This window comes from Carcharodon carcharias, chromosome 24 (genome assembly GCF_017639515.1).
Source record: "Carcharodon carcharias isolate sCarCar2 chromosome 24, sCarCar2.pri, whole genome shotgun sequence".
Classification (NCBI taxonomy): domain Eukaryota; kingdom Metazoa; phylum Chordata; class Chondrichthyes; order Lamniformes; family Lamnidae; genus Carcharodon; species Carcharodon carcharias.
This window is the reverse complement of record NC_054490.1, coordinates 19608192-19619262: the sequence shown is the minus strand read 5'-3', so window position 1 is coordinate 19619262 and position 11071 is coordinate 19608192. Positions and strand designations below refer to the sequence as shown.

The following is an 11071-nucleotide window of genomic DNA, read 5'->3' as shown; positions in this document are numbered from 1 at the left end:
TTTTTCTGCAGTCATCCAGCGTGTTCAGCGGATTTTTCTCACACACCCATTTATCAATACCATCGGTAAATTCAATCGCAATTGCTCTTCACTAGTACTAACCCGTCCACTTCACCCGAAAGACGGCCCGGATCCATTAAGCGCTCTTCCAATTTTTTTTTCGTAAATTTGGGGTTTGCCTGATTGAAAGAAAAAAAACGATAATATTAATCTAACAGCTATATTTAGGTTAATGCAAACATGTGCACAATATTCACGGAGCCGGCCAGATAGAAAGCCCCCCTAAACTTATGTGCAAGCCTGTGCCGCCTCCCACCTTTTTTCACGTCACGAGCTGCTGTAAACCTGTAAAGCAAAATGGAATTTGACGTTAAATAACACTGAAATTCTGAAGAAGGCCCATACGGACTCTGTTTCTCTCTCCCTAGAAGCTGTTAGGCCTGCTGAGTTTTTCCAGAATGTACTGTTTTTGTTTCAGATTTCCAACATCAGCAGTACTTTGCTTTTATCTTGAGATTAAATAATCTAGGAACACAAAAGATTACAATAAAATATTTTACAGGCCGGGATTTAAATGCAGGCACCAAATGGGAACGGGGACACTATGGGATAGAAAGGATAAGACTCCCATATAACCAGAGACAGAAGGCGGGGATATTGAATAAATAGTTTGCTATGGTATTTGCAAGCGAAATAAAGCAGGGCTATGATCCGAGGGAATCTAGCGGGAGGAGAGTGGGTTTGGGGTCAGAACGAGCATGAGAGAGAGAGCAGATGACTTTAAGGGTAATGTGGACAGGGATCCGAAGCAGAATGCGACAGCGATAGGGTGAATATACTGCATCCTTATTAAATGTTTTATTTTGGGAAAGAGATTTTCATTTAGCAGGCTGGCTGTGAGGAACACATGAAGAGAGCTCAGCGAGGACCAGCTGCTCTTCACAATCATTCTTGTTGAATTTCAGTTGTCATTTATGTGCTAAAACGCAGCATTGGTTCCCACTGGGGATCGAACCCAGGACTTTCTGCGCGTAAAGCAGACGTGATAGCCACTACACTATGGAACCCGGCGCGGAACAACCGTTGGCCCTGAGAATGGAGTTTATCAATGTGTTCGGTCTGCTGCACCCCTTTTTCGGTGTTGTTCTTTGGAAGGATTTCCTAAGCGGCCAACTCCTTGCTTGTTTGCAGAAGTGTTTGCATTTACCTTCAAACTGGCGGTTCGCTATCATTTTTGCTATCAATCAGGGAGCCCCCAAAACTCTCCAAAAAAACAGACAAAAAGAGACAGTGCGGCTCGGGGGCTGGCGGGAAGTGCAAAGCTGAGAATGTGTGGAGAGTAATTATGAACCAAGTCTGTGTGGGGGGAGAGGGGGGTGGGCGGAGGGTAGCGACAAAGGATGTGTGGCAGAAATCCGCTGAACAGATTTGGGAAACTTCAGAAGGAAATGCAGAATTTGAACGATGCAATGTTCACTGTCAGCCAGTAAAGGTCGCTGTACGCTCAACTTTTGCGAAGCCCGGATAGCTCAGTCGGTAGAGCATCAGACTTTTAATCTGAGGGTCCAGGGTTCAAGTCCCTGTTCGGGCGATGCTTTTACATCTGAATCATTTTCTCATCCTAAAACATTCTATCCGGGCTAATTCACTTTCATCTCTTTAAGATAGTTTAAAGATTTGCGATCTGCTGCTTCAATGTGAACGGGAAGGCGTTTCCTGCTGCGATATTTTAAGCTATTTTTAATTGAGTTTTTTTTTCGAAATTATCTCTCTTTATCTTCATCCAGCCGCAGGTGTCACGGCTCTGCGAAGCTGATCATTCCTGCTCCCCAAATAAAGCTCATTAACCTCTTTTAATTCCATCCATGAAACTTAATTTTCAAATATGATTTCTTTAATAACATTTTCTCAATTTATTTTGAAGCTTGGCAGGCAGCTTGATGTTTTGAAGCTGTTGTTCATAATGGCTTTGCTTTAAAGTGTCAATTAAGTGTAGTTTTCGTTGACAAATTTTTCATTCAGTGGCAGTTGTGGTGCACCATCTACAAGATGCATTGCAGCAACTCCGAAGTTCCGTGGCATCTTCCAAACTCGCAAATTCCACCAAAGACAAGGACAGTGAATGCAATGGAGCATCAGCACCTGTACTTTTTCCTCCAAAGCACAGACCTCCCTCTTTTGGAACTCAATCGCCGTTTCTTCACCGTTATTGGATTCAAGTCCCTGTTCAGAGGAAATCCATGGAACTCCCTTCCGAACAGCCCTGTAGATGTAACTAAACCACGTGAGCTGCAGCGGTTCAACGAGGTGGCTCAGCACCACCTTCTCAAGGGTATTGGAGATGAGCAACTGATGCTGGCCCAGCCAGTGATCGCCGCGTCACTATTTTGAATGACAACTTTACTTTCCACCCACTGACATTGCTTAAACATGTGGACTTGCCTTTTTTGTGAAAAATGTGCAAAATTTCCCACAGCGCCATTGTGAGGAGGAGCATGGGAGTAATGCCTGGGGTTCTATGTACACCCTTTGAGTAACACAGCAAATACAGACGAGCACGCCATCATCACATTGTTGTTTTTTGGGAGAATGCTGTCTACATATTGGTCGCAGAGAGTCCTATATTACCATAGGAAGCACTCTGTGCACTTCAAAATAATTTAATTGACTGCAAAGAGCTTTGGGCTGCCCTAATGTTGTGAAGGTGCTATACAAATGCAAGTCTTTCCTTCATATTTAACACAGCATTGGTGAAAAGCTTGCCCAAATACATAGGATGAAATTAACATTTGAAAAACCGGAAGAGATGTGGAGAGGTTTTGGGAGGTCATTCCGGGGTTTTGGTCCCAGGCCAGTGATAGCCATCAGTATTGGAGTGATTAAAATCTGGGCTGCTCAAGCGTTCAGAATTCAATGAGTGCAGATCTCTTGGAGTATTCGGGTCTTGGGGACATTGTGCGAAATTACTGCCCTGGCGAGGTGTGATTTCTTTAAATAACTGGTTTCTAAAAGGAATTTTAAAATCTGTGCATTCCTTTAAGGGGGAACCAACATAGGTCATCGAGTTTTTTTGGGTCATGGGTAGCGGAGTTTTGGGTGACCTCAAGTTTATGGAGGGCATAATATGGACGGTTGTAGAGCAGTGCATTGGGATAGTCAAGTCTAGAGGTAGCAAAATCATTGCTGAGGCTTTCAGCAGCAAATCAGTTGAAGCGGGTGGGGTGTTGGGCCACTGGTAAACACCAAAGGAGAATAAAAGTTTAATATTCTTGTCATATCACTGTCCTTACTTGGGCTATTATCCTTTCTGTCCTTTCATGGTCTTACTCCAATCAGCGGTCTCCATTTTAGGTCTGCGCTTCTGAAACATTTTAATATTTCCTCTTGTGTTCCTAGATAATGCGAATGGGTTTGTTCTCGTGGGTTTGGAAGGTGCTGTCTAAGGAGGCATGGTGAGTTTCTGCAGTTCATTTTGTAGATGGTAGACACTGCGGCCACGGTGCGCCCAAAGGGGCGGTTAGCTCAATGTTATCCATTTTTGCTTTCAATCAGGGAGCCCCCAAAACCCTCCAAAAAAACAAGTAAAATGGGACAGTGCGGCTCGGGGGCTGGCGGGAAGTGCAAAGCTGAGAATGTGTGGAGAGTAATTATGAAGCAAGTCTGTGTGGGGGGAGAGGGGGGTGGGTGGAGGTTAGCGACAAAGGATGTGTGGCAGAAATCCGCTGAACAGAGTTGGTAAACGTCAGCAGGAAATGCACAATTTGGACGATGCAATGTTCACTGTCAGCCAGGAAAGGTCGCTGCGCTCACTTGGCACATGAGCCCGGATAAACGGTGAATTCACTTTCATCTCTTTAAGATATTTTAAAGATTTGCGAAATGCTGCTTCAATGTGAAAGGAAAAGCGTTTTCTGCTGCAATATTATAAGCTATATTTAATGGCGTTGTTTTCGAAATTATCTCTCCTTATCTTCATCCAGCTGCAGGTAACACGGCTCTGTGAAGCTGATCATCCCTGCTCCCCAAATAAAGCTCACTAACCTCTTTTAATTCCATCCATGCAACTTAATTTTCGAATATGATTTGTTTACTAACATTTTCTCAATTTATTTTGAAGCTTTGCAGGCAGCTTGATGTTTTGAAGCGGTTGTTCATAATGGCTTTGCTTTAAAGTGTCAATTAAGTGTAGTTTTCATTGACAAATGATTCATTCAGTGGCAGTTGTTTTGCACCATCTACAAGATGCATTGCAGCAACTCCGAAGTTCAGTGGCAACTTCCAAACTCGCAAACTCCACAAGAACAGTGGATGCATTGGAACATCAGCACCTGCAATTTCTCCTCCAAACCACAGGCCGTCCTGGTTTAGAACCTTATTGCCGTTTCTTCACTGTTATTGGATTCAAGCCCATGTTCAGTGTAAATCCTTAGAACTCCCTTCCTAATAGCCCTTTGGATGTAACTAAACCACGTGGGCTGCAGCGGTTCAAGGGGGTAGATCAGCACCACCTTCTCAAGGGTATTGGAGATGAGCAACACATGCTGGTCAAGTCAGCAATGCCCACGTCACTATTTTGAATGACAACTTTACTTTCCACCCACTGACGTTGCTTAAAGATGTGCCCTTGTTTGCTTTTTTGTGAAAGATGTGCAAAAGTTCTCACAGCGCCATTGTGAGGAGGAACAGGGGTGTAATACCTGGGGTTCTATGTACACTCTTTGAGTAACTCAGCAAAAACAGGCGACCAGGCCATGATCACATTGTTGTTTTTTGGGAGCTTGCTGTCTACAAATTGGTTGCAGAGAGTCCTATATTACCACATTAAGCACCCTGTGCACTTCAAATTAATTTAATTGACTGAAAAGAGCTTTGAGGTGCACTAATGTTGTGAAAGGTGCTATACAAATGCAAGTCTTTCCTTCATATTTAACACAGCATTGGTGAAAAGCTTGCCCAAAGACATAGGTTGAAATTAACATTTGGAAAACCAAAAGTGATGTGGAGACATTTTGGGAGGTCATTCCGGGATTTTGGTCCCTGGCCATTGATGGCCATCGCTGTTGGAGCGATTAAAATCTGGGCTGCTCAGGCATTCAGAATTCGATGAGTGCAGATCTCTTGGAGTATTCGGGTGTTGGTGACATTGTGGCAAATTGCTGGCTTCGAGAGGTGTGATTTATTTAAATAACTGGCTTCTAAAAGGACTTTTAAAATCTGTGCACTGCTTTAAAGGTGAACCAACGTAGGTCATCGAGTACATGGAACAAGATTTTATGGGACACGGGCGGAGATTTGGGTGACCTCAAATTTATTGAGGGTAGAATATGGACGATTGCAGAGCAGTGCATTGCGATAGTCAAGTCCAGAGGTGGCAAAATCATTGCTGAGGCTTCCAGCAGCAGTTCAGTTGAAGCAGGTGTGGTGTCGGGCCACTGGTAAATACCAAATGACAATAAAAGTTTAATATTCCTGTCATATCACTGTCATTTTACCTGGGCTATTATCCTTTCTGTCCTTTCATGGTCTTATTCCAATCACCCCTCTCCTTTTTATTTCCTTTTGCGTTCCTCGACAAGGTGAATGAGTTTGTTCTCGTGGGTTTGGAAGTTGCTGTCTAAGGAGGCTTGGTGAGTTTCTGCAGTGCGTTTTGTAGATGGTACACACTGTGCGCCCATGGTGGAGGGAGTGAATGTTTGCGACTGGGATGCCTATCAAGCAGGCGGCTTTGGCCTGGATGTTGTACCATTCTGTCCAACCAGTCTTTGCCAGCGTTTATGCTTCACTCGAGTCCCTCCCATCTTTTCTCACACGAAACTACTACGCTAAACATCTCCCTTTCTGCTTCATATGCTTGCCCCCTTAAATTAATCTATTCTCTCTCAGCCCCACTAGAAAGAAATGGGCAGCTGACAAGGAATTTTACCTTGCAGCCCCAGCTTAAAAAGTTGATGTTCACACGACTCAGGTGCGTTTACACAAACATATTCTCATTATCTGGGAACACAACAGGAAATATTAAAAGGTTTTAGATGCGCAGCCATAAAATGGAAGGCGGTGATTGGATTAAGACCACTTCAGAATGGGAATGATAATACCCGAAGTAGCCAGAGAGACATGGCAGGAATGTTAAATAATTATTTTTGATTTGCATTTATCAGTGAGGTAAAACAGGCCGACATTGATACTGAATGTTGAGAGAAGCAATGAGATAAGCGATTAAAAATGAAAAGGACAGGTATTCACTTGTTTAAACAAACTCCCCTAACCAGATGTGTTCCATTCAGACATTTTAAAATAATCTCGGAAAGAGATAGCACAAGCCTGATACTCATATTTTACAATTCATTAGACAAAAGAGTAGGGCCAGACAACTTGGCAGATGCAAGTGTAATTCCTATATTTATGGAGCTTGATAGAACATGTCCAGAGAATTATAGACCAGCCAGTTGAACATCAATGGTACGAGAAATAATGGAGAAATAAAGAAGAAGGTGGAAGAATATCAAATATATTCGGTGTCCGAAGCAGAATGGGACCGCATTAGGGTGAGTGTACAGCACCCTTATTAAATGTTGTGTTTTGGGAAAGAGATTTTCATTTAGCAGGCTGGCTGTGAGGAACACATGAAGAGGGCTCAGTGAGCCCCAGCTCCTCTTCACATTACAAAAACAGAATTACCTGGAAAAACTCAGCAGGTCTGGCAGCATCGGTGGAGAATAAAAGAGTTGACGTTTCGAGTCCTCATGAAACTTCAAGATGCTGCCAGACCTGCTGAGTTTTTCCAGGTAATTCTGTTTTTGTTTATAATTTCCAGCATCCGCAGTTTTTTTGTTTGCTCTTCACATTCTCACCACCACCTTCTCAAGACGCAACTAGGGATTGGCAATAAATGCTGGCCCAGCAGTGAAGCCCACATCCTGTGAATGAATTAAAAACAAACTTATTAGTGTCACTGATGTACAGATGTAAAGAGTTATCTTGGATGACCAGGTGGTGGTGGGAACTGAGGCCAAATCCCCACCCACAGGAATGGGCTGAATGATCAGTTTGAGTGCAAACCCTTCACGCAAGGCATGGGTGGTGCCCTGAAATATGTCATTGCCACAAATTAGTGAGTGACACCGATTTCGCTTTTTTGCTTTCAAGGTGGGTGACATCACAGTTTCCCGCCACCAAGGACAAATGACGTCGTTGTCTTCACCCGAAATCCACCCCCTGTCGTTTTGAAACTTCCCAATGTCATTTCTGTAACTGAATGTCGCCCCTTGAACGAAGTTCAAAACTTTCAGGGATCAGTGCAAGATTTCCTGCAGGCGCTGGTCTTGTGGCATTGTCATTGAAATTGGTAATCTTGCAACCCCCGGGAATGTTTTGGGCACTGGGTTCATATCCCGCCATAATAGATGTTGCAAGTTGAGCTCAATAAATATTTAGAAATAAAAATCTAACGATGACCATAAAGCCATTACCATAAAAACCCACCGGGTGCACTATTGTCCATTAGGGAAGTAAATCTGCTGTCTTCACCTGTTTGGTGCTACCTGTGCTTCCAGAACAACATTCCAAATGTGGTTGACTCGCAAAAATGCCTCCTGAACAAGGGTGGGCTTTTAGTGTTGACCTAGACAGTGACAGACATCATACCACGAACAATTTTTTTAAGAAGTGGCCACATCACACGCTACCACTGTGACATATCGAGCAGTTGGTGGCAGCGAAATGCTTGATGAACGGGAAGCCGAAGGGCGCAAATGGGACTGCGGGTGGTGGAAATGTTCTGTCGAGGGTGGATTCGTACGGCAGGAGATGCAGAGTGCGGCCCACATTGGAAGTATGCAGTGAATACTACATGTATCACAGTTGTATTGAAGCACCTCAGAGTGTAATTAAATCTATGCTGATAATGTTCAAAACCGTTGCAATGACCATGTTGAGATGGCTGTGTGTGTGTGTGTGTGTGTGTGTGTGTGTGCGACCGCGCCCATGATTAATTTAACTGAGGCAGGTTAATAAAAACAGTTTGTCTGTGAGGACTGAGGGATAAAAGTGTAAAGGAGTTAGATTCATGCATTTGTAAAGAAAAGTTCTGATGAGGTTGGATTTACTAGTAAATAGGTTGGTTTTCAAACATGTTTTATGAGATAAGTGGAGACATTTTTTCAGATGCTGACTTTCAAAGGGAAGTTTGGAAGTGACAAGGATCTTTACGACTTGGAAATGTTTCAAAGGTGAAAAAGGGAAGGTTATGAAATTATTTTGGCTCAGAGTCGAGGGGTTAGGAGAACATAGGTTTTATATTTGGAGAATTAGGATTTCCTGTTTAGCAGACAGGCACTTTAAACAAATAGTCACAGCTCTGACAGCACCGAGACATTTCCAAATCCAATCTTATCATTTGCAGCAGTCAATTATCCTTAACACATCTCTTGGAATTGTTGACACGTAGTGAGGACTTGCTAAAAGTTTGATTGTTATGACCCCGCAGTTGATACAGCTGAGTTATTTAAAATCCCGGAGGGAAACTTTAAACAACTGTCACAACCTATAATTTGAAGTGGTATGTTTGAGAGGCAGCTCTAAATTCAAGAATCAGACCACCAGTCCTTGACAGATCCTTAAATATTAAACAAAATGAAGCATCTTAATACGTTACAACACATTTAAACAAACCCACATGGCTACATATTACTGCTACCATAACTTTTAACAAATTCTCAAACTCACCTCTCTACCCAACAGCAACCCATAGACTTTGAGCAGACACTGGTCAAAGCATTGTCACCTTACAAATTCAAAATGAGGTTTACTTTATTTTTGCTCATTTGCTGACACAGTGGGGGGCTTACAGGCTTCGATGTTATATTGCCCCTGCCTAGCTGACACAACACTGATCCCTGTTATAGCCAGCACATCCGTTCCGCATTCTTGTTTTCAAAGTTGATGACATCACACATTCCCACCGACAAGAACAAATGTGGTCGTTTCCTTAACCCTAAATCCATCCCAGTCAATTTGGAACCTCCCGCTGTCATTCCTGCAACTCAATGCCGGCTCCTTCATTAACATTATCTTCAACATAATCAGGACTTAGTGCAGAAACGAGTGGGGGAAAACTGTGAAATAGCGAGTAAGTTTGTGGCAGTGAGAATATTGATGAAGAGGAAGCAAAGTGAGGGAGTCGGTCTTCGGCTGTTGGAAATGTTCTGCAGAGGGCGTATTTGTTCCTAATGGAATGAAAAATAAAAGAAAGGGAGAGTGAGATGTCTGTTGTGGGACATTGAAGAGCGCTGTGTGAAAAGAAGCACCCAGAGCCCGGATAGCTCAGTCGGTAGAGCATCAGACTTTTAATCTGAGGGTCCAGGGTTCAAGTCCCTGTTCGGGCGTTGCTGTCTACCTTGTTAGCCTGAACTTTCTCTGAAAGGATAGAGAACTGCAATGAACTCACTCTGAATGCGACTATCTAGCGTGTGGTTTGCCCGAGTTCTGTTCAATCAATGCGTTTTCTTACCTGAAGAAGGGTAATCGGGACTCGAATCTTTAACTCTATTCCTCTCTCCGCAGATGCTGCCAGACCTGCTGAGTTTAAGCAGCATTTTCTATTTTAGTGGGATTTGACCAACTCAGCATTTACAATCGGCTGTGTCATAATAATTAACTAAGTAATCGGCCACCAGTGAGACTCTTAAAAGCAAATACTTCCGGCCGAACTTTCGTCCTGACACTAACTGATTCAGAAGTGGCTTCAATCTTAACAACTTGTCTCGGTTTGAGAAGCTTCAATGGTTTTGTCTCTCTTTCAGAATGTAGTTCGATATTTCCCGCTGGCGTTTTTTTTTACTGCTTTCAGACTTGGCTCTTGATTGGCCGACATATTCCCATTCTTCAGGCTCGGGGAAATGGAGCTTTTTCGGTATTTACCGTTATTACACTAAGGAGACCGCGATAGGTGCAATCATCATCCGTCTGAGGCCAATAGGAAGAAGCATTATGCAAATTGTGCTTCTAATTAACCCATTAGAAAGCGGAATGGTGCTGCTGAATCTGCAATTCTTCCACCCCAGGTCAACACAATGCAGGTGTGCACTCTGATGAGTGGAAGAATTTCAGAAACAGGGGCAGGAGTAGCATCCACTGCCATTCAGGACTTTTCCAACGTTTAATATCGTTATGGCACATATTAACTGTAAATGTCACCTTCCTGAACTGTCCTCATGTCCCTTTATTCTGCCATGACACAGAGCAATAACCTAATCTGTCCTGAATAGAATCAGTGCAGTTCCCCCGTGTCCAGAACTCAAAATCTGCAAAAGCCCTTGAATGAAGAGATTTTGGAAAGTAAGGTGATGAAAGGAGAGTCGCTGGGGACTGTGGCCCTGGCTATCAGAGTCTCAGAACAAGGCGTCGGCTATTATCACCGAGACGAGGAAATTCTTTTCATCCAAAGTCTTGTGAACCTTAGGAATTCTAGACAGGGGAGAACTGCGCATGCTCGCTGATTAAATTGAGACTGAGGTCGATATTTCAGAGCAAATGGACATGAGGACAGTTCAGGAAGGGGACATTGAGGTAGGAGATGCACTATGACCATATTAAATGTTGGATCAGTCCTGAGGGGGCAGCAAATGCTGCTCCTGCTCCTGTTTCTGAAATTCTTACAGACATGGATCAGAACAACAAACAGGTTTACAATGACCTCAGAGCGGAAGGAGAACAAATTTCGATTTTTAGTGGATTAATCGGGAATATAATTTGCAATCTGTGGGCTCCGATTGTCTGGAATGTGTTAAGATGAAGAGCAGACTGATGGAGATGTCTTTGATGTTAAAGTTGTGAAATCGGGAGAAACGTATTCAGCCTGTCCTGTAGAACAGAAAGATCTGGACCAATCAAGGCTCCAGTGAGGGCGCAGTGTTTACAAAAATATCTCGCTGTGAATTTACAAGGAATTGGCAGAAATAAATCAAATTGCATCAAGACTTTGACTCCCTTCCGCCGATATTTTAAATGATTCACCTAACCTGTACTTTGAGGCTGTTTGGAAATCCAAGCATCAAGTCAGTGAGGGTATTTC

The 11071-nt window shown here is 43.2% G+C and overlaps 3 non-coding genes across 3 annotated transcripts; 2 read left to right on the top strand and 1 right to left on the bottom strand.

Annotated features, from left to right (window-relative positions):
• Nucleotides 1–993: 993 nt before the first annotated feature.
• Nucleotides 994–1067, bottom strand: trnav-uac. Its single transcript has one exon. It is a non-coding gene; the product is annotated as a tRNA-Val (tRNA).
• A 451-nt stretch (nucleotides 1068–1518) lies between these two features.
• Nucleotides 1519–1591, top strand: trnak-uuu. Its single transcript has one exon. It is a non-coding gene; the product is annotated as a tRNA-Lys (tRNA).
• A 7719-nt stretch (nucleotides 1592–9310) lies between these two features.
• On the top strand, nucleotides 9311–9383 carry trnak-uuu. The gene has a single exon. It is a non-coding gene; the product is annotated as a tRNA-Lys (tRNA).
• Nucleotides 9384–11071: the final 1688 nt, after the last annotated feature.